At 39.0% G+C, this 26,834-nt stretch overlaps 2 protein-coding genes across 4 annotated transcripts in view; one reads left to right on the top strand and one right to left on the bottom strand.

The window, feature by feature from the left end:
• Window positions 1-26,834, bottom strand: part of LOC126377107 (TGF-beta-activated kinase 1 and MAP3K7-binding protein 1-like) — a 558,148-nt gene that overhangs the window by 5,806 nt on the left and 525,508 nt on the right. The gene's annotated exons all lie outside the window — the stretch shown is intronic.
• Window positions 1-26,834, top strand: part of LOC126377061 (alpha-2Db adrenergic receptor) — a 595,604-nt gene that overhangs the window by 121,801 nt on the left and 446,969 nt on the right. Inside the window, exon 3 of one of the 3 annotated variants that reach the window (XM_050024693.1) lies at window positions 20,379-20,459. The exons of the other annotated variants lie outside the window; for them this stretch is intronic. The gene's annotated coding sequence lies outside the window, so the exon portion shown is untranslated. The remainder of the gene's footprint in view (window positions 1-20,378; window positions 20,460-26,834) is intronic. 3 annotated transcript variants of the gene reach the window in all.

The following is a 26,834-nucleotide window of genomic DNA, read 5'->3' as shown; positions in this document are numbered from 1 at the left end:
TAGTCTATACCTTATTTGTTATATATTATTATCTATTTCCCTCTAGTTTTACAAGTGACTCATTTACATTGTATGCAACAATATTATGAAATAAAAATAAAAAAGGGGGAACATGTGTCTTGCATACTATGGACACCTTGTGCTTCTTCTTCTATCGTGTGGGTTGTGAGGTGAATGACCAACCTCATCAACCAGGGTTATTATTGAGCCGCCAAAGGCCCCTGACATGGTTCATGTAACGACTACTGATGATATAAGTATTTACATCAGTAAGTAGTAACCGGGACCAATAGTTTAACTTGCCTTCCGAAGCACGGATCATCTTACTGTCGGAGAAGCTGGTGGTCAGCCTGTAATTTTAGGACATTACAGGCTGACCACCCTGTAATGTTAGGACATTACAGGCTGACCACCTGCTTCTCCGACAGTAAGATGATCCGTGCTTCGGAAGGCAAGTTAAACTATTGGTCCCGGTTACTACTTACTGATGTAAATACTTATATCATCAGTAGTCGTTACATGAACCACAAAACTTTGTAATCCCTAGTTTGGTTAGGACCAAACTAGGGATTACAAAGTTTTGTGATATGTTCCTATCGGGATTCGAACCCGGGGCCTCTGGATCGTGAGACCATCGCTCAACCACTGGACTACAGATGCCTACAGGATTTGAACCTAGGACCTCTCAAAACACTCTAACCACGAAGGCCGTTATATAAGTGTGGGTAATTTTCCCAAACGTTTTAGTCCGTAGATAGAAATTGACCACACGAATGGATGGCCACTATGTCTTGCGGTCTTATGGGTTATCCTTTCGATTAACTAAATCACCCAATCAAATGGAGTGATCAAATCGATATATTGTTTACGATATTTTACAGAATCGCGTGTCTGCTTTTGAAGGGCGAATATTGGCGGACAATGTAATCGGAGCCCCGTGGTAGCCCAGTTGGTAGAACGCTTGACTCTCAATTTGACGTCCCTGGTTCGAATCCCAGCATAGATGATTTCGAATTCATGTTTGGATCATAAATGATTATCACGTGCTCAGCGATGAAGATCTTGAGGAAATTCCCATACCCAAGAAATGCGTTTCGGAGGTATGTGACCTTACCTGTACTGGGCTGGTTTTCCCTTCGCGGGTTGGAAGGTCAGACAGGCAGTCGCTTCTGTAAATAACCGGACCTGTCAAATCTTCAGGTTACGTAAGTGAACCCCGTAAAAAATGAGATAACGCTAGGGAGATGACTTTTAGAAATGTAATCAACGGAAGATAGAAGGGAAGAGAGAAAGGGGAAGACCACGAAGAGTTTACATGGAACATATTAAGGAGGAGGCAAACGTCGCATCTTATATAAAGAAGCCTGCCTTTGGTAGGCTATAGTGGAGAATGTTACACCCTGAGGAGCATAATTATATATATTATATGCTCCTGAGGACATTTAGAAGTCGCCGTAGCCGGAAACGGCTTGGACGCCATGATGAAATAATATATAATATTATATAATATTATATATTATATAATATTATAAATAAATAATATATAATATTATATATTATATAATATTATATATTATTAGCTCAGACGAATGAGTTGAATCATCCCCCTTAGTATTCATTACGATGTCACTTACACGCCGTACAAGTACATACAAGTAGCCATACAAGTATATATGGGTGTTAGTGATATCGTAACGAATACTGAGGGGCATGATTCAGACCATGATTCTGAGTTGATATCAAGTGGAATTTCTTATCAGAAAATTCATGAAAATTTTAGTGTTTTTTTTATTATTTTCAGTAAGTTTTAGTTATTTTCTTTTGCGACGGAAAATTCCACTTGATGTCAACTCAGAATCATGGTCTGAATCATCCCTCAAAGATTTCTTTACGATGTCACTAACACCCTGTATAGAAACAGGATATATTGATTAAGATATTATATTGTTATATTAGATTAGGATAACCCAAACACCCCAATAAAGCCTGGGGCGACAATTGAACGAAACAGTTGATGGCCCAATTACCATTGCTAATTCCAACCAACACAAGTTGGGCCAAATTAAATTATTGCTACCAACAAACTTCTGCCTTGAGGAGTAACATTGTTTGTATGTGTTATTGTACCTACGTATACATATTACAGGAGGAACTCGGTCTGCGATTGTTGAAGTTAAGCAACTTTCGCAAAGGCCTGTCATAGGATGGGTGACCACAAAAAAAAGTTTTCATCTCGAGCCCCTCCGTGCTTCGGAAGGCACGTTAAGCCGTTGGTCCCGGCTGCATTAGCAGTCGTTAATAACCATCAATCCGCACTGGGCCCGCGTGATGGTTTAAGGCCCGATCTCCCTACCCATCCATAGGGAAGGCCCGTGCCCCAGCAGTGGGGACGTTAATGGGCTGAAGATGATGATACATATTACACATACATGCATAAGATCACGCCTATTTCCCGTCGGGGTAGGCAGAGACCCTGAATTTCACTTACTACGATCCTAACACATCACTTCGTTTCTTCCACTCTCATCAAAGACTTGCCCGGAGTGGTTGAGCGTTCTGCTCACGATCCGGAGGTCCAGAGTTCGAATCCCGGTGGGGACAAATTTGTTATCCCTAGTTTGGTTAGGACATTGCAGACGAATCACCAGATTATCCGAAAGTAAGACGATCCGTGCTTCGGAAGGCCTTTGGTCCCGGTTACTACTTTGTAAGTAAGTAGTCGTTACATGAGCCATGTTAGGGGCCTTTGGCGGCTCAATAGTAACCCTGACACCAGGGTTGATGAGGTTAGTACTCCACCTTACAACCCACACGTTATAAGATATAAATGTGAATGCATGCATAAATTCGTCGTTGACTTCGCTAACTGACGTATCTGAAATTTTTGACTAATCTGATTTCAATAAGACACAAATTATTTTAGCAAAAAATTGCAGATAGATACGTCATTTTGTAAAGTCAGCCACGAATTAATTATCTTTTTCTGGCAACTTGTGTTCCTGCTTACCCTTATAAGGATTCCAAAGCATAAGTTAAGTCTGTATGTCTGTCCGTGCTTTTATAATGGGTCCATTATAGTAGATCATCTTCGAACTGTGAAAACTAATAAGGCGAACTTTTACAAACTGGCTTTTAGCCAAGGAAGTAGTTAGTAGACTGATATACTTTTATATTATCTGTGGTAACAAGTCTCTTGCCAGACAGGTTTTAATTTTTTTTTTAAATTTTTTAACAATATAAATGGCGCCGTAAAGGTTTTAGGTTCAAAGATTCTTTACTTATACTAATTAAGACATAAAATAAGTCACTTACATGAGAACAGGGGGATTAAAATGGCCACATCGAAGCAATTCGTCTAAGAAAGCAATATTGCAATGTGACATTTGCGCATATAAAAGTAAGTGCGCAATGCAAACAAATGTCAAATAGCAATATTGCTTTCTTATATGAATTGCTTCGATGTGGCCATTTTAACCCCCCAGATACCAATAAAATAAATACTTTCTCCGTTCCTCCGTTTAACCTTCTAATTTCATGGATATAAGACATATTCACCTGATTGTCCGAAAAAGTAAGATGATTCCGTGCTTCGGAGGGCACGTTAAGCCGTTGGTCCCATTATTAGCCGTAAAAACACCTCCACCAACCCGCATTGGAGCAGCGTGGTGGAGTATGCTCCAAACCCCCACCGGTTGATTGAGAGGAGGCCTGTGCCCAGCAGTGGGACGTATATAGGCTGTTTATGTAAAACAATGCGTCTTTTAATGTTTTTTGGTATAAATGACGACCCTTTTTATTACACCCAGGCACAATTACATCTTCCACCATTATTGTTCTGATCAAAATAAAGAGAAGCAATATAAGTACCAACATAATTGTATAGATAATGTGATCCAAATATCAAGCAACAATTCTCTTTATTATGCTTCTGCCATTACATTGTATTTTGACAAACAAAAGACAGTTTCGCAAAATGATTTCGACAATGTCCCCATCGGCCAAGATCGACCACATCGTCACTTATCTACCATCAGGGGCCTGTTTAATAAAACTTACAATTGTAAATTACAATGACAATTTGGTGTTCGTTACGTAGCTAATATGAAACTGAAAAATATTCGTGATCACACACTCCGCAATGTACATCAAATTGTCATTGTAATTTACAATTGTAAGTTTTATTAAACAGGCCCCTGGTGAGATTGTGATCAAACGCGAGCCTATATTATTTTAAAAAGAAAAACCTCAAGAATGCCTGGAACAATAATACTCTTATCACATTTTCCAAACGGAAGGGACTCATAAGGAAAACTGAAAAGCGAAAACGTATTCTGTTTCAAGTAGTTTTATGATAGGAAAAACAAACATTCGGTTTCTTCCCTTCCCTAACGCAAGGTTAACCCGATAAGGGAGGTTTTGGATGCCCCGACTGACATGGGCTTTATAAGTTACGATCGTTTTTTTTTGTAAGAAATAAAATCTAAGGCGCCTTATACATACATATCTATACAGGGTGTTAGTGACATCGTAACGAATACTCAGAGGGATGATTCAGACCATGATTCTGAGTTAATGTCAAGTGGAATTTTCCGTCGCAAAATTCATGTTATTTTTTTAGTTTTTATAAATTATTTTCAATTCTATACTTTTGCGATGGAAAATTCCCCTTAATATTAACTCAGAATAATCAGCTGAATCATCCCTCTCAGTATTCGTTACGATGTCATTTACACCCCATACAAGTACATACAGTAGCCATACAAGTAGGTATGGGTGTTAGTGACACTGTAACGAATACTGAAGGGGATGATTCAGACCATGATTCTGAGTCGATATCAAGTGGAATTTCCTGTCGGAGAAGTCATGAAAATTTTAGAGCTTGTTTAAATTATTTTCCGTTCCATACTTTTGCGACGGAACATTCCACTTGATATCGACTCAGAATTATGGCCTGAATCATCCCTCAAAGTTTTCGTTAGATGTCACTAACACCCTGTATACGTATCTTTCAAACCCATTATAGTCCCTTTAGGGTTTGAATTTCGCAAAATCCCGTCTTAGTGAGCACCTACGTCCTAAAAGGAAGCCCCAAGCAAAATGTGAGACTCCTAACACTCGTATGTTCTGAAATTTCTTGATGAGTGAGTGAGTCAATAACCTTTCGCTATATATACGGGATGTTAGTAGCATTATCTAAATGATATGCGTTCCTTTTATGAAATGTATACCTACATTGATTCAAAAGATGTGTCGCTGTTGCAGTTTCTTATCATTTCTTCTCCTCAGCCATAACACCTTACGAAATGACGTAGATTCAAAATGTTAAATTGACCGTCAGCAAGTTTATCCATGATAATCACGTTGGATAAATTGTTCTCATTTTTTATTTTTGACACAATCGTGTCGTTTAGTGTGATAAAGGCGGGTAACATAATACGATTCAAATATGTGTGCCTATTTGGTGTTCACACTATGTTGATCAGACCTTCTTCTGATATTTGCTACAGACCGACACACTCACGTATGTAATTCCTATAGGGACATTTGCCTGCTATGAAGCCTTGAGATAAATGTTGAAGAAATAGGTAAATAATATGGATAATAATTGGATATATTTGGTTTTATAAAATAAATTTAATATAAGGAGCGGGAAAATGAAACGGCGTCGTTCTTGTTACTATTTTGTTTTTCTTTTGTTTTATGACAAAAAAGGTTACATCCCGTTTTCGCTAGATGGCGCTTGTCTCTGACAAATGTATTGTGGACTTTATGAGTTTGGATCATTGATAATTGTCACCTGGTATTTTTGACTACCCCAGTTGGGATATGGTCGTGACCTTATGTTAAATTTATGATAGTATGTGGTTTTCAGAACTTGTATCCAGTCTTCTTCTTCTTCTATCGTGTGGATTGTGAGGTGGATTACCAACCCCATCAACCCTGGTGACAGGGTTACTATTGAGCCGCCAAAGGCCCCTGACATGGCTCATGTAACGACTACTAACTTACACCAGTAAGTACTAACCGGGACCAACGGCTTAACGTGCCTTCCGAAGCGCGGATCATCTTACTTTCGGACAATCTGGTGATCAGCCTGTAACGTCCTAACCAAACTAGGGACCACAAAGTATTTTTTTTGTGATATGTCCCCACCGGGAATCGAACCCGGGACCTCCGGATCGTGAGCCCAACGCTCGAACCACTGGACCACGGAGGCCGTTATACATTGTTTTAAGTTTACGCGGTTATTATCATAATTAAAACACATAATAACGGGTTCTTACCGCCTTTAAATCAGGGATATGAGACTCCCGATATTTCGACACTGTTGCATGTGCCATGATCACAGGATGACACATGGCACTTGCAACAGTGTCAAAATATCGGGAGTCGGTAAGAACCCGTTATTATGTGTTTTAATTTTGTATCCAGTTTATGGTAAATAAGCTCGCCCTGTTACAGAGGTTCAGACCATGACTCTGAGTTGATATCAAGTGAAATGTCCGCATGGAAAGTTCATGAAAATGATTGTTTTTTTTTTATTATTTTCAGTACCTTTGCGACGGAAAAAAATACTTTATATCAACTCAGAATCATGGTCTGAATCATCCCGCAAAGTTTGAGTTTCGATGTCACTAACACCATGTATACTACTATTACAGCTTTGCCTACATTCGGGGATACAATACAATACAAAAACGCTTTATTGCACATATAAACACAACACTAAAAATAATTACAAATGTGACAGGAGAAGTACAATCGCCGGCCTTATTGCTAAACAGCAATTTCTTCCAGGCAACCTTAGGGATATATGTGTGATGTTGTTTTTTTAGCTCACTAGGTGGCGTGATTAAAATTGTGTTTTGAACTGTACATGCAAATGACAGACGAGATGCCAAGCCACTCGCCGTAAAGAGACTCGCCGTAGCGGGAATCGCCGTTCGGATATTCGCTGTCAGTGCAACAATTCGTGGTTTTCCTGAAAAGCCTCTTGCCTCAATTTATAAGACCCCATAACTATTTGAGCCTTAAGCCATAACGTGCGATATTGATTTCACGCATAAACGAACGCATCATTCGCAACTGTAAACACTTCAGCACATTTGTAATACCCTTATAAACCAATAAAATACTAGTTAAATACGTCAATAAATCCGGTAATAAAGTACCCGGGTTCTAAATCCGGTTTACCCCGGTTCTGGTGGGGAATAACTTGGTATATACCCGGGTTTTCCGCAAAGGATAGGGCTCGTGGGAACCCGATGTATGGCCAGTGTAGTGTGACGATAAATATACTTAAATCTGTAGTTTAATGTCGGGAACTCGGGATTGCGTAGAATGGCAATTGTATTGTGGAGGTGGCGATCGCTTGAGAATTTGTTGACTTTTATTATCTAAATATGTAAAAGGAGAAACTGACTGACTGACATATCAACGCACAGCCTTAACGGCTAAACGTAGGCACTTGAAATTTGGAAGGGACGTAGCTTAGGTACCTTAGAGGTGCACTAAGAAAGGAATTTCCGGAATTCCCACGGGAACGGGAATTAGCGGAAAAATCCTTTTGTATGAAAAATCTAAACCGCTTAAGTTAGACGCTTGAAATTTGGCATGCCTAGTTATCATAGTATTTATCTAGGTACCTTAGATAACTTAAAGCTTAGATGCAACAGGATATTGAAAAAATCCCACGGAAACGGGAGTAAGCGGAAAAAAAATGTATGAAAAAATCTAAACTGCATAAGTTAGATGTTTGAAATTTGATATGCACTCCCACACACACAAAGATCCCTCTTTTATAACACGCCACGCGGACGAAGTCGCGGGCAAAAGCTAGTAATAATACATATAAGATGAGATGATGTTGACTGAAATGGTGTCACATGAAAAAGTGCTGGAAAGAGTTGAAGAAAAGAGAACCATATTGAAGACTATAGAGAATCGGAGAGGAAATATGATTGGCCACCTGATACGACACGATTCATTTATAACAAACATTATAGAAGGAAAAATTGAAGGGAAGAGAGGAAGGGGTAGACCTAGGAGAACATTTATGAAACAAATAAAAGAGAAGGTGCAAGTCGTGTCGTATCGGGAGGTGAAGGTTTTGGCGGGAAGAAGAGAGGAATGGCGGTTACTCCACCGACAAGAGCGCAGCTCTTAAATACAGAGAGAAACAGCCTATATACGTCCCACTGCTAGCCACAGACCTCCCCTCAATCAACCGGAGTGGGTATGAAGCATACTCCACCACGCTGCTTCACTGCGGATTAGTGGAGCTGTTTTACGGCTAATAGTCGGGACCAACGGCTTAACGTGCCCTCTGAAGCACGTAATCATCTTACGTTTTTCCGACACTCAAATGATTCAAGCCTGCAATAGCCTTGTCAAAAAAAGGACAGTCTCATAAAGTGATTTCGACAATGTCCCCGTCGGGAATCGAACCAGGACCTCAAATTTGTGAGCCTGACGATCTAACCACTGGACCACAGAGGCTGTAAATATCGTTCTTTTATTATTTCAGCACAAAAACTCCAAACCCTATATTTTCCCAATTATTCTTCAAAAATTTTCCCTCACATAGGTAAAATGATACACCAAAGTTCAAATAACTTTTACTTCAATAGAACACGCTTTTTTCTAATTCTACCCACAAAAAAAAAGATTATGTATATATTGTCAAGGAACTTTGATCCGTAATTCCGAAATTATAGGATTTATATCTGTTTGAAGTTCCGCCTTTATTGGGAGGAGGAAATGTGATATTTCCATAATATGAATTTGTTATAAGTTTATTCTTGCCGCCGTTTGAAGCCAGTTTGCAGGTGGAAAAAAAAAGTTTATTGTCGATATTATAACTTTTTACTTCTTATTGTGTGGGTTTTGAGGTGGAATACCAACCTCATCAACCCTGGTGGGGTTACTACTGAGCCGCCAAAGGCCCCTGACATGGCTCATATAACTCCCTCCGGCCTCCGTGTTCCAGTGGTTGAACGTTAGGCTCACGATCTGGAGGTCCCAGGTTCGAATCCCGTTGGGATAATATCACAAAAATTACTTTGTTATCCATAGTTTGGTTAGGACATTACAGGCTGATCATCTGATTGTCCGAAAGTAAGATGATCCGTGCTTCGGAAGGCACGTTAGGCCGTTGGTCCCGGTTACTACTTACTGAGGGGCGGCTCAATAGCCACACGAGAGAAGAAAAATAAAAACCAGGTAAAACCAAGATCTCCCATAGACAAAATTATTGTCGGTGAAGTTTATAGAAGTTTAGAATAAAAATATACTACGTTACCGTGAATAATAACATTAAACCCGACATTTAATTTGTATATGAGTGGCATACTATGAAAATAGGCTGTGATATTTACTGAAATAGTGAAATTGTAACATGTTTTAAGAAGGCGTGAAATAGTATAGGTACATATAAGGGTGCGCACCCATTGTGATGTATTATTGTTAAGCTTTTACATAACATAAACGGCCTAAATACTTCGTAACTACTAAATTACTTTAAAGCTCACGTGAAGCTTACTTTATGTAAATAGCTTATTATAAGATTAATGATTACCTAAATGATAAAAATGTCTGGTATTGAATGTGTTCCTCTAGTTATTAAATAACTTGTAATGTATATCCTCATTGGTTTTTAAAAGATGTGTTGCTGTTGCAGTTTCTTGTCATTTCTTCTCCTCAGCCATAGCACCTCGCGAATAGAACGTAAATTCAAAAATGTTACATTGACCTTCAACAAGTTTATCCATGATAATTACGTTGAATAAATGATTCTGATTTCTGATTACTAATGGGCATGCGTTTTCAGTCAATCAATTGGCGCTATGTGTGTTTGTTTTCAATGTAGATTCAATCTAAGAACAATAAGAAGAAGAAGGGGAAAAGAAGAAGAAAGAAGAAGAAGAGTATTTATAACTGTACCGAAATTTTTACGACTACACAATAAAATACTTTATTTTTTAACTTTAAAAGTGCAGTCACTGACCCCAGTGTATTTGTAAACAATTATTGTATCAATTATTTTAAAAACAATGGTGGATTTATGAACCATTAGTTGTCATGATTATAAAACGTATGTTTTTGTAGGTGTTTTTGGTCTATTACAGATACGACATGTAACCAGAAGGTCTTAAGTGCAACCAGTTAATTTATTACTTTGCATGAAACTGATTGGACTTTTGCAACTTATCGTACATCAAAGAATACAGTACAACATAAATACGCTTTATGCACATTAAACATCATCATCAATTTAAGAGCCACGCTCTTGTCGGCGTAGCATTATCCATTCCAGTCTATCATAGGCCAATTCCTTGACTTTCCTATAAGACACGACGTTAACCTTTTCTTTAATCTGTTCCATGTAAGCTCTTCTTGGTCTTCCCTTTCCTCTGTTTCCTTCTAGCTTTCCTTCTATGATGTTTTTAATAAATTCGTCGTGTCTTATTAAGTGTCCAATCTTGTCTCTTCTGTCCTCAATAATACTCAGTATTTGTCTCTTTTCCCTTACTCTTACTAGCACTTCCTCATTTAATTACATTAACATTACATAACATTTAAAACAATTACAAAAGTGACAATAGAAGCACAATCGGCGGCCTTACTGCCAACAAGAACCAAGATTAGAATCAAATTTCTATTATAGGTCTTTGCTATAATTTTAGTCTATCATACCGGCGGCACGTGTTATGACTATGCTCATCCCGGTCACGTCATACAAAGATCTAGTTCTTACCGTGTGCCGCATATCGCGGAAGTCACGCGGATCGCTTTAAGCGATAAGGCCGCCATTTGCCATGTACTTAGTTAAGAGGCTTTTTGTAATTATTTATTTTTATTTTGGTGCAATAAAGTGTATTTGTATTGTATTGTATTGTAATCTTATAATAAGCTTTTTTACATAAAGTAAGCTTCACATAAGCTTTAAATTTATTTTCTGACAAATTTAAAATATTATCTGGTATTTTATTGTAAAAACGTATACATAACCGCAAAAAAGATGAATTGAATTTACTTAATCTAGAATTTTGAATAGCATTTTTATTTTTATTTCTTGTATTGTAAGTATGCCTTTCACAGTTTCTCGGAAGGAGAGATACATTTTTACATACATACATAATGTTTTCATAAATATATTGACATTTAGACTAAAGTGAAGCTACTAGGAGACGAGGTAAATAGCCCGCAGTGAAGCAGCGTGGTGTAGGAAGCTTCATACCCTAAGGGACTACCCATAAGGGAGTCACCAGCAATCGGACGAATAGTAAAAATAGGCTGTTTATATAGTGACTATTCGTAGCGTGTGTCGCAATGGGTGAGCGGCTTTACTCCAACACAGTTACAGTGCACGCATTTAACTCGGTAACACGCGATTCATAAGCGGCGTGCACGCGATATGCATGCAACATGTGGCATTATGGTGGTTGAGGGTCGGTGTAGATGAGGTGAAAGTTCTTCGCGATTATTCAAAGTTGATATTGCGACAGCGAAAAACAAATAGATTTCAACGATGTTTAATATTAGCTGTATAACTGTTGCCTGCGATGTTGTCTGTATAGCATTTCGATTACATACTTAAGGGTTAAATTACCATAGCTCTGAATGCTTGACAATGTTTACTTTATATATAAATACATACATACATAAACAGCCTATATACATCTCAGTACTGGGCACAGGCCTCCCCTCTATCAACCGGAGGGGGTATGGAGCATACTCCACCACGCTCCACAGTCTCCGTGGTCTAGTGGTTAGGGCGTTGGGCAACTGATCTGGAGGTCCGGGTTCGATTCCCCACAGGGACGTTGTCGAGATCACTTTGGGAGACTGTGCTTTGATTGGTAAGGACATTGCAGGCTTGAATCACTTGATTTTCCGAAAAAGGAAAATCATTCCGTGTTTCGGAGGGCACGTTAATTTGTTGTCTTACTTTGAATCGTATTTTTTTACATAACGAACGTTTCATCCGCCTAAAACTACTGCAGCTTCGAAAACATGGTATGAATAAAAATAGGCTTGCGTTTGACTTCTATCTCACCAGATGGTAAGTGACAATGTGGTCTAAGGTGGTTCACGCTTACCTAGCAAATGCCTATTTACTCTAGCCTTGAAGACTCCGTGATTATAACGAGTTGGAAAAACTGTCGACAGCAGACAGTTCCAGTCCTTTGCTGTTCGCATCAAAAAGGAAGAGGCAAAACGTTTAGTGCGGATTGGTGGTATATCCGCATCATAAGAATGATATGCTCGCCGACGTCTTGTTGTCCGTAGATGGAATGGACTGCGGCTCGCTGGATGGTGAGGATATGGTATCCCGACGTGTTGGCAGAGTAGGGGAGTGATTGGTGATAACGATGATAAATTAGAAGCAAGCAGGAATATATACAGTTCATTAAGAACACTTCACAAACAGGATAGGAATATACACAGTTCACAATATACACACTTCACAAAAGAGTCAAGAATTAGAGGGCACGGCCCTAAACAGTATAATACACTTGTGTTGTTTTTATGAAGGTCGGGGATGCAGTGAGTCAAAAAGTGTAAAATGAAAGAAAATGCGGAATGGAATGAGAATTTCATAATTTAAAATGATGATGGTCAGAACGAAAGGCCAGTATGTGCAGAGTTTGTACTCAGGACTACCTCAATGTGTAAATGCCTTTATGTACCTTATTAACAAAGGTTATTAAAGATGTTTATCTTTACTCACTAGTAATTGCTTTTTTATTGCAATTAGTAGTTTAATTTGCCAACTTTAGCATTCGTAATAATTTGTACATTTTTATTGTTTCAGGTACGTAAGTTAAAAGGGTGAAGAATATTTATAGTGAGTATGTAAGCGCTTCAAACATAGCGTTATCCCGTTATTCACAGGGTCCGCTTACCTAACCTGAAGATTTGACATGTCCGGTTTTTACAAAAGCAACTGCCTGTCTAACCTCCCAACCCGCGAAGGGAAAACCAGCACAATACAGATTAGATCACATACCTCCGAATGCATTTCTCGGGAATGTGGGTTTCGTCACGATGTTTTCCTTTGCACGTGATAATCATTTATGTTTCAAATATGAATTCGATAACAAATTCGACAATCATTGGTTTAGGCCTGTGCTGGATTCGATAAAGTGAGAAGCAAGCGTTCTAACTGAGCTGCTATGGCTTTCAACAACAATGAAGCACTTCAAACAATGAAGAATCGAATTAAAATGTAATAGTAATTTTGGAACCGCCAAAGTACTGCTCTATGCATATAATTTTTGAACCAACTATTGGAGGTAGCTCTAAAGTCTTCTTCTATCGTGTGGGTTGTGAGGTGAATTACCAACCTCATCAACCATGGTGTCAGGGTTACTATTGAGCCGCCAAAGGCCCCTGACATGGCTCATGTAACGACTACTTTATTTACATCAGTAAGTAGTAACCAGGACCAACGACTTAACGTGCCTTCCGAAGGACGGATCATCTTACTTTCGGACAATCAGGTGACCAGCCTGTAATGTCTTAACTAAACTGGGGACCACGAAGTAATTTTTGTGATATGTCCCCACCGGGAATCGAACCTAGGACTTCCGGATCGTGAGCCTAACGCTCAACCACTGGACTACGGAGGTCGTTATTACACTAGACTGGTTGTTAACCAATAATTACACTGGACAATAAATTAATGATTTTAGCAACGCTGGCGCAAAGTAAATCATACTAAAATATGCATTAACGAAACTGCGCAGTTTAACAAATATTATTATTTGGAAACCAATAAACATATAAACGGGTAAATGGGAAACAAAAACGAACCGATGATGGTCAATGATGGGAACAGCCTCGGTGGTCTAGTGGTTAGAGCGTTCGGCTCACGATCTTGAGGTCCAGGTTCGATTCCCGATGGGGACATGGTCGAAATCACTGAGGCTGTCCTGATTGTCCGAAAAAGTAAGATAACTCCGGGATTCTGAAGGCACGTTAAGCCGTTAGCCCCGGCTATTATCCGTAAAACGCCTCCACCAACCCGCAGTGGAGCAGCGTGGTGGAGTATGATCCATTCCCCCTTAAGTTGATTGAGGGGACGCCAATATCTATCAGTTGGACGTATGTAGGCTGTTTATGTTAGGCATGTTATGATGGGAACGATTTTCAGCACATATCGCTGTCGGCCCATTTTGTATTTTCTAGTAATTGGGTCGTGTACAGGATTAATTATGAAATTCTGATTACTAAATAAAGACAGATGTAAAACTAACGAAAAGCATTTTCCTTTTTCTATTTAACTTATTTATGAATTTTAATCAAGAAAAACGTAATAATAAGTCGGACATTTGATCATGTTTTTCTATGACGTCTCAGTGTTTTTTTTTTTTTTTTGTTATGGCAATGGGTCAACGTCTCAGTGTGCTTTTTAATACAAATTTCATAGTAGTAATTTTGTTTTTTGACGTTTAGTAAAACGTAACTGATTTGACTAGTTGGAAACTAGCCTATTTGGAGACCCTACTATATCAACCTGACAGAGGGCAGCAGTAACTGTCAGTTTTCAGTGGCGGAGGGCGGAGTCCTAGTACGGCTTTGAAATAGACTACTCTGGGCGCTATCCCACTTTTGTATGGAGCATTCAGCAATTTTCATTTCATTTGTATCATACGTGCATCATTTTTTTGTGGAAATCTGCCCCCAACTTCGAAGAGGGGGTGAGATTTTATACTTTTTACGCAGTTTTCAAGGTAGGAAGTTAAATTTTGGTACATTAAGAAAGGGGAACCTTGTTTGAAGTTGTGAAGTCGCGGGTAAAAGCTAAGAGTAACATTATATTACACTGCTATTAAAACTATAGTGTATAATTAAATGTGTTTTTAATAAATAAATAATTACCAATTGGCGCAAGCATTGATTAAACCTTCTTGGTAGTGAAAGAAATAAGCCCGCTGAATACATAATCGACAATCTTGGGGAACTATGATATTCAAAACATAAAAAGGAACGAAGTCAGTCTGTCGCGGGGTGATCTTAATAATTAATAAGCTATGGTGTTTCACGTAGTCTACAGGGAGGGACTCAGGTTTTTAAAAAAATGCATTTATTTCGGGTACCTATATTGTAAGATATAAAAAAATGTCATTAAATCAATTAAAAATTCAAAAATTTCAAAATAATAAATATTAAAATTATAATTGTAAACTGCCTATATACGTCCTACTGCTGGGCACAGGCCTCCCCTCAATCAACCGGAGGGGGTATGGAGCATACTCCATCACGCTGCTCCACTACGGGTTGGTGGAGGTGTTTTTACGGCTAATAGCCGGGACCAACGGCTTAACGTGCCCTCCGAAGCACGGAATCATCTTACTTTTTCGGACAATCAGGTGATTCAAGCCTGAAAAGTCCTTACTTTGGCAAAGGACAGTCTCACAAAGTGATTTCGAAAATGTCCCCATCGGGAATCGAACCCGGACCTCCAGATCGTGAGCCTAACGCTCTAACCACTAGACCACAGAGGCTGTTGCGAAAATTATAATTATTAAAATAAAACGTATTAAAATCAAAAATTATTTAATATTAACACAAAAATAAAATAATAAAATAATTTGCAAAGATGTCGGTCCAAAAGATCACATTTTACCATTTGGAGCCCCCTTTCCGGCACTGGCACAGAGATGTCTCTCAGAGCAATGCCGAAGAAAATGGCAGTCCAGCTTCGATGCAATCATCATTTTACCAATCATCTGCAATGCAATCATCGGTTTACCATCCCCCTAGCATTATCCCTCTTTCCCGGAGTCCGCTTACCTAACTTGAAGATTTGACAGGTCCGGTTTCTTAAAGAGCGTCTGCCTATCTAACCTTCCAGCGAACGGAAAACCAGCGCACAATATTTTCATACATTTTGCGACTGGAAATACCACTTGATATCACATAACATGGACATCGTCTGCATTTACAATTTGTCCAAACGTTGATTGAAATATCATTAATCGTTGATATTTCAACGATACGGTCCACTTAAGTTGGCTATTTCGTGAAGTATCATCATCAGCCGTACGATGCCCGGCCCGAATGGTTCCGTACTAAAAATTCAGTGGGTCAAGTCATGTTATAATCCCGGAGTTATCTTACTTTTTCGGACAATCAGGACAGTCTCAGTGATTTCGACCATGTCCCCATCGGGAATCGAACCTGGACCTCAAGATCGTGAGCCGAACGCTCTAACCACTAGACCACCGAGGCTGTTCCCATCATTGACCATCATCGGTTCGTTTTTGTTTCCCTTCGTGAAATATAACCATTTCATTAAATGGTCGAACACATCATGAAATGATCCATTCTATGATCTGGCCACGACATATCCACAACATAAGGATGAAATTCTCGCCGACGTCTTTGCTTTTTGTAGATGAATTGCTTCAATGTGGCCTTCTTAACCCCTAGGACCCCTCAAGATATTCCACTCAATCCGTCCCAATTTCTAAGCAGGAGAATTTTAAGAATTCATAAATGTTACACGTTTTATAACCAAGTGTACGGTTTTTGAGGAGTGTACGCCTGACATTGCTGCTTTACGGCTCTCGTGAAATTTCCCTGACGAATATACTCGTGTTTGTGTCAAAACGTACGTGAAAGTAACATTTTAGGGGTCCTTAGAAGGAAAACCAGAACAGTTGTATGTTGTTTTTGTGATTTCTGTTTTGTAATGCTCTATTAATGGCACCTGAGTGTGCCTCTATTTAACTTTCACGGCGCATTAGCGCTTCGGCACTGTAATGTCGTGAACGTAAAAGGTATAATAAATAAATAAACTGGTTAATCGAAGTATTTGTATTTTTTTTTCTAAAGTGATTTGTGTCTTATTAACATTAGTGACGTAATATTAGGCAGCCAAATTACTAAATTGTATAGTAATATATATATATTTTTAAAGGACGTCTAGGGCCCTGTGCTGAGGTTTTTCTTGCAGCTTCTTTTCCCCGGCTATACAGGTTGTGAGAAGCTGCAGTAGTTTTAGTTGGATGAGACGTTCGTTATGTAAAAAATGACGATTCAAAGTGTAACTATGTTACCTACCGAATAAAGATATTTTTGAATTTGAATTTTTGAATTGAATTATAAGTATGAGTTGGAAAGTCAGTGGCATATTTACTTAAAGTTTACGAGAGTCCCTAACATTATACTGTTAAACAGCCATACAGCCCTATCTTATAGAAATATAACGGTTTATTTGTTACTATTCTTCTTGTATTTTCAAGTGTTATCATTAAATGCAGCTCTACTTTCCTCACGTATTGGTTTTTGCTTCTTGTTATTTACGATATCGATTCATGCACTCACAACAAGTGTGTATAAATATCTGTCCTTAACTATTGGTAAAAACACATTCAATAAAGCAAAAGTTACTTGACCCTTGGTATAAGAAGACCAGATACGCTCAATCCTATGACAAGCCGCCATTGCTAGACCTTCATGACGTAAGTGTTACTATTAAGTAGGTATCTCCAACATTGCAAGAACGTAAATTTTATTATTTAATATTAAGTGAATTACTTATTAGTCAAATATATAAAAATCATCAAAAGTGTACGTAAATCTATTTAAAAGTTCAAAATTTCCTTGGAAGGTAATTAAAAAACATTGGACGTGGGAAATTTAATTTTGGGATGACGTCAGCGGGGCTAACCTTGAAATGCTAGCTGTCACTTTTGAGCATACCTGGTTTTTACCGACTTCAAAAAAGGAGGAGTTTCTCAATTCGACCGTATATATTATTTTTTTGTTTGTTCGCGGATTACTTCGTCGTTTATGAACCGATTTTGATAATTCTTTTCATTATAACGTGACTGGACCCACTGAATTTTTGGTACGGAACCATTCTTGTGCGATCTCGATTCACTCTTTTCCACTTTTTTGTGTATTGTTACTAATTTGTTTACCTCCCGTTGATGCGAAACAGGATGTATTTTACAAGAATGTGTTTTATATTGTATATCTGACACGATTCGGGGAATGCGTTATTCTTGGTGAGGCTTTATAATAATTCATGACTGGAATATTTTGGGTGAAGGAAGAGTGGCGTTAAGCCTTTGCCATCTCGTCATGCATTAGGAAAAGTAATACACTTAGAATTACATACATACACATAATCATATTATATCCTAAATGGGGTAATGGAATAGAAATAGAATAGAATATAAATTGTAAATTATAAAATTATGCCACACACAAAAACAAGAGAATAACATAAAAAAAAAAATTCAAAATAATTTATTTGCTCATAAACCATGGTACAATAAAGGTCATCATTTAAAATGTTCACAAAACAATTACAAAAAACATAAAGGAGGATCATTCTAATGAATGATCTTAAGAATAGATCTCTTTATTTCGTGTATTTTATTTCATTTTTATTAATAATATTAATTTTATTTGATTTTATATATAATTTAATTTTAATTTATCTAATCTAATCAGATGTACTTATACTTATAATTATGGATATTAATCTGAAAATAAATAATTTGAATTTGAATTAAGGTGGTGGTGGAAGTCCTGAGATAAACGGGCCTCACTCAGCACAAGTTGCGGCGTGAACCACGACGCGGGTAGTCAGAGGTACCTACATCCATCGCAAGATGAACTAAGTACCCATACTTCACCGGGATTTCTGTTAGACCAACGTGATAGGTGATGAGCCTTATACGGATAATGATATTCGCTATAGCCCCGTTCGGAACGCGTTACTTACATCTTATCGTAGTGTAACTGGTTCGAATCTCGGATAGGGCTTTAAACCAGCGAATTCGATGTCCCGTTTTTCACAGGGTCCGTTTACCTAACCTGAAGATTTGACAGGTCCAGTTTTTGACAGAAGCGACTGCCTGTCTGACCTTCCAACCCGCGCGGCCGCAAAGGGAAAACCGAAAGCGAAAATGCATTTCTCGGGAATGCGGGTTTCCTCACGGTGTTTTCCTTCACCGCTGAGCACGTGATAATCATTTATGATTCAAACATCAATTCGAAATACATTTTTTAGGTCGACAGAGGGCAGCAGTAATTGTCAGTACTATTCAGAGGCTGAGGTGAAGGAGTACGGCTTTGAAATATAATACTCTGGGCGCCATCCCACTCGCGTCAGACAGAGTACTGCGGGGCGGCAGGCAAGATAGAAACCACTGCTCTATTTTCCTAAAAAGTAGCATGGAGGATGCTACACCGACAAGAGCGTGGTTCTTAAATTAGTGATGGTTTAAGCCTGTACTGGGAATCGAAGTGAGAGGCAAGCGTTCTACCATCTATCACGGCTCGCCTACGTATAGATACCCATAGATAGATGTGTTTGAACATTTATTACCCACAATATAAGACAACTATATTCACCAACTAACAATTTATCCCTAGCATCGGTTGAGATTCGGACCGCCATGGGCCATCACTCCATTTTATGGCTTGAAGAAATGTTAATCCCCGCTTCTGTACACCAACGACCGTAGTATATCATTCTATCGAATTACAGAATCCCTCGCAAGTTATTTATTGTGGGTTTAGTTGTGGCTAGTGATGCGACAGCTAGTCTATCGATAAAGTATAAATTTGAAAACTATAACTCGACTACCGGAAAACCGCGCTCTAAATGTGTGTGGTTTAGTTTCTTTTTTTTAATTAGTTTCGCCACTCGTACACTGTAGTAAAAAATGCTGATTGTTTTTCCACTTCGCATATAATTTACTTCAAGTCTTCTATCGTGTGGGTTATGAGGTGGAGTACTAACCTCATCAACCCTGGTGTCAGGTTTACTATTGAGCCGCCAAAGGCCCCTGACATGGCTCATGTAACGACTACGTACTCACATCAGTAAGTAGTAACCGGGACCAACGGCTTAAAGTGCCTTCCGAAGCACGGATCATCGTACTTTCGGACAATCAGGTGATCAGCCTGTAATGTCCTAACCAAACAACGGACCACAAAGTAATTTTCGTGATATGTCCCCACCTGGAATCAAACCCAGGTCCTCCGGTTCGTGAGCCCAACGCTCAACCACTAGACCACGGAGGTCGTTTAACGGACTTTAAGGAATTAATAAGGTTACAAAGACGTCCAACAATAAGAGATAAATCGATGAATATAAAACTTATTCTCTCTCTCTCTCTCTCTCTCTCTCTTTATTTCAGAGTTGCGCTCTTGTGGTGGTCGGACGGTGGTGGATAAAACTTACTAAAAAGTAAAGAAATAATATTTTTAATACCTTTTTTTAAAGGTCTTTTTATGTTGACAATTATGAAACAAGAAAATATATGTCTGAAATTCTCTCCATTATCCCGTTTATCACAGGGTTTGCTTACCTAACCTGAAGATTTGACAGGTCCGGTTTTTTACAGACTGGGACGAGATGTCTCCTAAGCCGAAGCGACTGCCTGTCTGACCTTCTAACCCGCGAAGGGAAAACCAACCCAATACAGGTTAGATCACATACCATACATAAAGAGTTTTTGTATTGTATTGTATACCGTCGAAAATGCATTTCTCGGAATGTCGGTTTCCTCACGATAGTATACGTTTTATCGATGCTATTTGTTTGACTTTTTGTAGGTATTTATGTAGGTATTGTCATATACATAAGTCACAATACCGTAACCTACTACACAGGTCTTTGACATCGTAAGAGCACACAAGAAAAACATGAGTTTTGCGACGGAAAATTCCACTTGATATTATAATTATTGCGTATGGCAGACAAAAATAAAATATCCTGCGTGGATCAAATAACCAGCTTAAGCTCCCTTAACCAAGTCAATAAATAAATAAATAGGTGCTATAGTTCTTTGTTTCTTTCTTTTTTTCTTTCTTCTTTCTATCACTGGTTGTCTATCGATACAAAACTGTCGCTATCGTAACAACACTAGTTTTGGATACTGCGAAATGCGTTGCAGAATAACCCTGCAAATGGAATGAGTCTGTACCTCCAGGTATTGGGTGGTTTTGAAGATGTTTTTGGATGTTATTTATATAATAACATAAGCAGCATGTAATCGCAGGATGAATCGAGCTGCATTGTGTGACGGATGCGGCAGGGACTTGGTTAGGGGAGCTGGCTGGGGGCGGGGGTGGTTGGATATTATGATCCGAGCTGGATATTTAATTTTTGTCTGCCATACGCAATAATAATAACAGCCTGTAAACGTCCCATTGCTGGGCACAGGCCTCCCCTCAATCAACCGGAAGGGGTAAGGAGCATACTCCACCACGCTGCTCCACTGCGGGTTAGTACAGGTGTTTTTACGGCAAATAGCCGGGACCAACGGCTTCATCATCATCATATCATCCAAGCCGTGTCCGGCGACGGCGACTCCTAAATGTCTATCCCAGGTCGATGTTATGATAGCCTCTAATGTGGCTAGCAAAACCGAACTTCGATTTGAAGGTTCGGCCACATGGCGCACAGACCAACGGCTTACTGAGTTCTCCAAAACACGGAATCATCTTACTCTTTCGGACTACAAGAGATTCCTGCAATGTCCTTGCCAAACAAAGGACAGTCTCACAAAGTGATTTCGACAATGTGTGTGGTCTTTATTTAGCCGGAACTAACTGTTTAACGTACTTTCCGAAGCGCGGGTCTTCATATTTTCGGACTATCCGGGTTAAGTCCGGGATTCGAACCCAGAACCTCCATATCGTACCCAGCACTCAACCACTGAACAACGGAAGCCGTTACGACCTATAATAAATGTAAATCTTTCGAATATAATATCGTTTTCCTAAAAAAAAAATGAAATTGGAACAGACAAAAAGAAACGCAATCACAACGAAAAACGTTTCGTGTTTAAAATTCCAGCCAGCTAAAGAAGCTACCTTTGCATGAAAAAAAAATACCTCGGCCACTTCTACAATCAGTCACAGTATTCTTCTAAAGTCACACCAAAGTCAATTACAGTGTTGCCAGCCTTTGAACTCGAGTAAAAAAAGTGAAAAAAGGTTACGGTGTAATTTCCGCCGTTTTGTTAAGAAAATTAAGGCGAGAAATGGCATTAAAACGAATAGGTACTCCGAAGAGATTTTTGTGGGTTTTTTTGTTTAGATTATCAGTAACTCTATTTTGCTATGATATTTGATTTGTTACCCGTGCTTAGGGAAACTCACAAAGAGAAAATTTAAATCGAAAAAAAAAAAACTGACACGGACGAGTCTTAAATTCGCAGCTCTTGTCAAGCCGGGACTAGCGTGTTGCAAATCGTTTGGAATGTGCTTTCAACTTGGTTATTATTGGCTGAGAGGAGCTCGGTGGCGCAGCGGTAAACGCGCTCGGTCTGCGATTGTTGAAGTTAAGCTACTTTCGCAATGGCCGGTCATAGGATGGGTGACCAGTTGCTTCTATGCTGTTCTGGGAGCATATAAAAAACATAGAACACGTTCAGCTGCTTCTCTTCCCGGGCATGTCGTAAAAACCGACAGAGGGATTGTGTCGTCTAACATGATGGACTAATGTTATGGGCGATAGGCTGATCCCTTATCACCATAAGGTTCATCATATCCATCTTTGGACTTCGTATCAACAGTGGCTGCAAGTTGTCTTTGATTACTTGTGGCTCTGCCCACCCCATTAGGGATTACGGGCGTGAGTTTATGTATGTATGTATGTAGGATGGGTGACCACAAAAAAAAGTTTTCATCTCGAGCTCCTCCGTGCTTCGGAAGGCATGTTAAGCCGTTGGTCCCGGCTGCATTAGCAGTCGTTAATAACCATCAATCCGCACTGGGCCCGCGTGATGGTTTAAGGCCCGATCTCCCTATCCATCCATAGGGAAGGCCCGTGCCCCAGCAGTGGGGACGTTAATGGGCTGATGATGATGATTATTGGCTGATGTAAAATTTTTAGAGCATTGTTTTAACTAAAAAGTAGCATGGAAATGCTGCACCGACAAGAGCTTGGCTCTTAAATTGATGATGATGATATTTAAATTTCTGTCTTAAAATTGACGTGTGTTCCATCAATTTAATGCCTGTCGATTACCCGTCCCTTTCCTTTTCGGCAGATAAGAAAATAACGGGTATATGTATATGTATTGGAATCCGTCACCAGTTTAGTAACATATTATTCACTATAATAAATATTTCGTATATTCGTAACATCCTTTAAAAGCTAAAGTAAGTTATAACATCGTTTAGCATTTCACGTACCAGTTCTGTAGCTATATTATTATTTAGTTTTCCTCAAAAAATATATTACGCATAGATATTATATTCTGTTTAGTAATATAATATTTTTTGAGGAAAAAGTAAATAGAGGCGATGAGGCATAAACTTACAGGCACGTAACGTGAACGTACACGTAAACGGTCTTCACGTACACGTGAACGTAAAGTAGACGTAGTTCTATGACTTTAATAACAACGTTATTTAGTTAGGTTAGGTTACAACCACTAATCATCATCATCAGCCGTACGACGCCCACTGCTGGGCATAGGCCTCCCCTAACGATCTCCACGACGATCGGTCCTGCGCTGCCCGCATCCAGCGGCTTCTCGCGATCTTTACCAGATCGTCGGTCCACCTTGTAGCGGGCCTACCCACTGAGCGTCGTCCGACACGTGGTCGCCATTCTAGAACCTTCCCGCCCCAGCGGCCATCTACACAACAACCACTAATAACGGAGTAGAATTTTACACATACATAAACTTACGCCTATACCCCACCGGGGTAAGCAGAGACTATGGAATTCCAATAGCTTCGATCCTGACACACTTCTCTTGCTTCCTCCACATTCATCAACCGTTTCATACACACACGCCGGTTCAGAGTAGATCGTACTGAACCTTTTCTAAGGACATCTCCAATTTGGTCAATGTAAGTCCTTCTAGGTTTTCCTCTGCCAGCCCTACCACCAACCTTCGCTTTATACGGGGTGTGACTCGTACCGTGATTCTGAGTTCATATTAATAGTAAAATTTTCTGTCGTGTAATTAAGTAAGTAATGTTTTTTTTTTAATATTTTAGGTGTGTTGACGTGCATTGAATGTGGTCGTACATACACTGCTAAGATCGGTTACGTCAGCCATATGGTCGTAAGGCCCAATTGCCTTTTAAAATCCAAATCCCATTGTTTAACTATTGTGTCTGGAAATCCGGGCCTTGCGAGGTTAAAAGAGCGCATCTTAGGCGTTCCTAGATTGGAGACTTGTCGCCATGGCCGAATACGGCTGGGAAAGGATAAGATAAGATAATGTATTTTTTAAAATTATTGTCGAAATCACTTTGTTTGGTAAGGACTTTTCAGGCTTGAATCACCAGATTGTCCGAAAAAGTAAGATGATTCCGTGCTTCGGAGGGCACGTTAAGCCGTCGGTCCCGGCTATTAGCCGTAAAAACACCTTCACCAACCCGCAGTGGAGCAGCGTGGTGGAGTATGCTCCATACCCCCTCCGGTTGATTGAGGGGAGGCCTGTGCCCAGCAGTGGGACGTATATAGGCAGTTTATGTATTTATGTACTATACTTTTGCGACGGAAAATTCCACTTGATATTAACTCAGAATCAAGGTCTGAGTCATCCCTCAAAGTTTTCGACCCTGTATACTGCTACCATAAGGCGATACATAGATCTCGCTCCCTAAAACTTTTATAATTGTCATGATGGCATCGTAAAAAACCAAGTTTTTTTATAACATTCTGTGTTGTCAGTGCACCGCCTTGCTGTGTCATTTAATTTATCATTCCTGTAATTAGCGCCACGACTTTGCTCCTACTTATTTAATGAGGGATTTGGCAGGCTAAGTTCTTCGAAAACAAAATAGATGGCGCTGTACAGATTTTCCTTCGTTTAACCTTCTAATTTCATGGATAACAGACATATACATCTTTTATCTTTGTTTTTGGGTATAGATTATGGTCCTTAAATTGGAGATGTCCTTAGAAAACGTTCAATACGATCTACTCTGAACCGGCGTGCGTGTATGAAGCGATTGATGAATGTGGAGGAAGCAAGAGAAGTGTGTCAGGTTCGAAGCAAATGGAATTCTATAGTCTCTGCTTACCCCGGTGGGAAATAGGAGTTTATGTATGTATGTATTATGGTCCTTTTTATTGCACTCACGCACAATTATATCTTCCACCCATTATTATTCTGATCAAAATAAAGAGAAGCAATAGCAATATAATGTCATCCAAATATCAAGCAACAACTATTTTTATATATGCATCTGCCATTACATTGTATGTTGGAATAATTATGTGTACCCGAGTAATGGGTAAATAGGTAATTATACCGTTAAACCTTTCCGGTTGATTGAGGGGAGGCCTGTGCCCAGCAGTGGGACATATATTTATGTACCGTTAAACCTCTACAATTTAAATTATTGATTAAATAAAATATAATTATTATATAATTATTATACATAATTGTGTTTATTGTGAACAAAAAACACATGTCATTGCTTAAAAACTAGATATTAATTACACTTAAAGTTAGTCAAATAGCCCGCCTCGGAGCATTCCCGGCTCAAATGTACCCATTACGTTGGCTGGTTGATTAAATATACATTCCCATACAAAGTATTTACTAAGTTTTTGTATTTTTGTTACAAACAAAACCCAAATAAATCTTCACAAAACTTTTTTAAAATGTAATTTCTAATAATAAGTATTTACTTATAAAGAACATTTAAATAGAAAGTTGTCAATAGCTTCAGACCCAGAGAAACCCTGAAGAAAATAGGAAGGTGTTTTAATATTTTTTATTGTTTGTAGGTTCTTTAGACCTCCAAGTAGTTGCAAAAAGGTGTAGAGTTCATTTGGCTTAGTTTATCTATGACAAAAACAAAAATATTTCGATCACCGAATGGTGTGGCTACCCTTACGCCGTCTATTGTCGCCGAAAATTATATGATTTTCCATTGCAAAATATCTTTATTGGCATAATGAATAACATAGAACAATTCCACTGTAAATAAAATTAAGGTCCTAGTAGTACTATACAAAGAAAGTTTAAGAACATTTTTTGAGTAAGTACATACACACATACACATACATAAACTCACGCCCGTAATCCATAATGGGGTGGGCAGAGCCATAAGTAATAACACACACAGGCACAAGTAAGTAAGTACACTCTTCAAAAACTTTGGGATCTTATTTATTAGTGGTAATGGAAGGATTCAGATTGAATCCAATTCAATCGATTCAATTGATTCAATTGATTGGATTCGGATTGGGTGCAGGTCGTGTCGTATCGGGAGGTGAAGGTTTTGGCGGGAAGAAGAGAGGAATGGCGGTTACTCCACCGACAAGAGCGCAGCTCATAAATAGAGAGAGAAAATGGAAGGATTAAACCTATATGCCCGTCAAATTAATATCAGGATTTGCGAAATTATGTAGGTGAGAACAAAATTATAGCGAGAGGACCCACTTCCGTAAATGACTAATGTCAGTCGTGTCTGGTTGAAATAGAATACTTTTTAAAACGTCACCAAACGTCAAAGATTTTGATAACGTCATTATGTCATAAATGATTACCCGTCTTCTGTCATTTTATGGGCGTGGTTTAAATTATAAGCGAGACTATGTACTTTGGAACACGTAGTCACGAAAGTTGCGTAAAGTATACTTAGATGCTTCGGACTTGTTATAGGTATGTTTAATGTGCAATTTTATTTGAATTTATTATAATTTTGATTCTTTTTCTTTGGAATTGGTTTGAAGGTCCTCTCAGACGACACCCTGAGCCGGGGTTCGCGCCCAACTGGGCACCCTCAGGCCTGTTGTTTTAAACGTTGTACCGGGTGAGAGCCTTCAGCGCTCCCCATTTGTCCGGCCAAGTAGTTAATGCCGTCTGCGGCAAATC

Source organism: Pectinophora gossypiella, chromosome 22 (assembly GCF_024362695.1).
Source record: "Pectinophora gossypiella chromosome 22, ilPecGoss1.1, whole genome shotgun sequence".
Classification (NCBI taxonomy): domain Eukaryota; kingdom Metazoa; phylum Arthropoda; class Insecta; order Lepidoptera; family Gelechiidae; genus Pectinophora; species Pectinophora gossypiella.
Note: the sequence above shows the minus strand (reverse complement) of the source record. Positions and strands in the feature narration are given on the sequence as shown.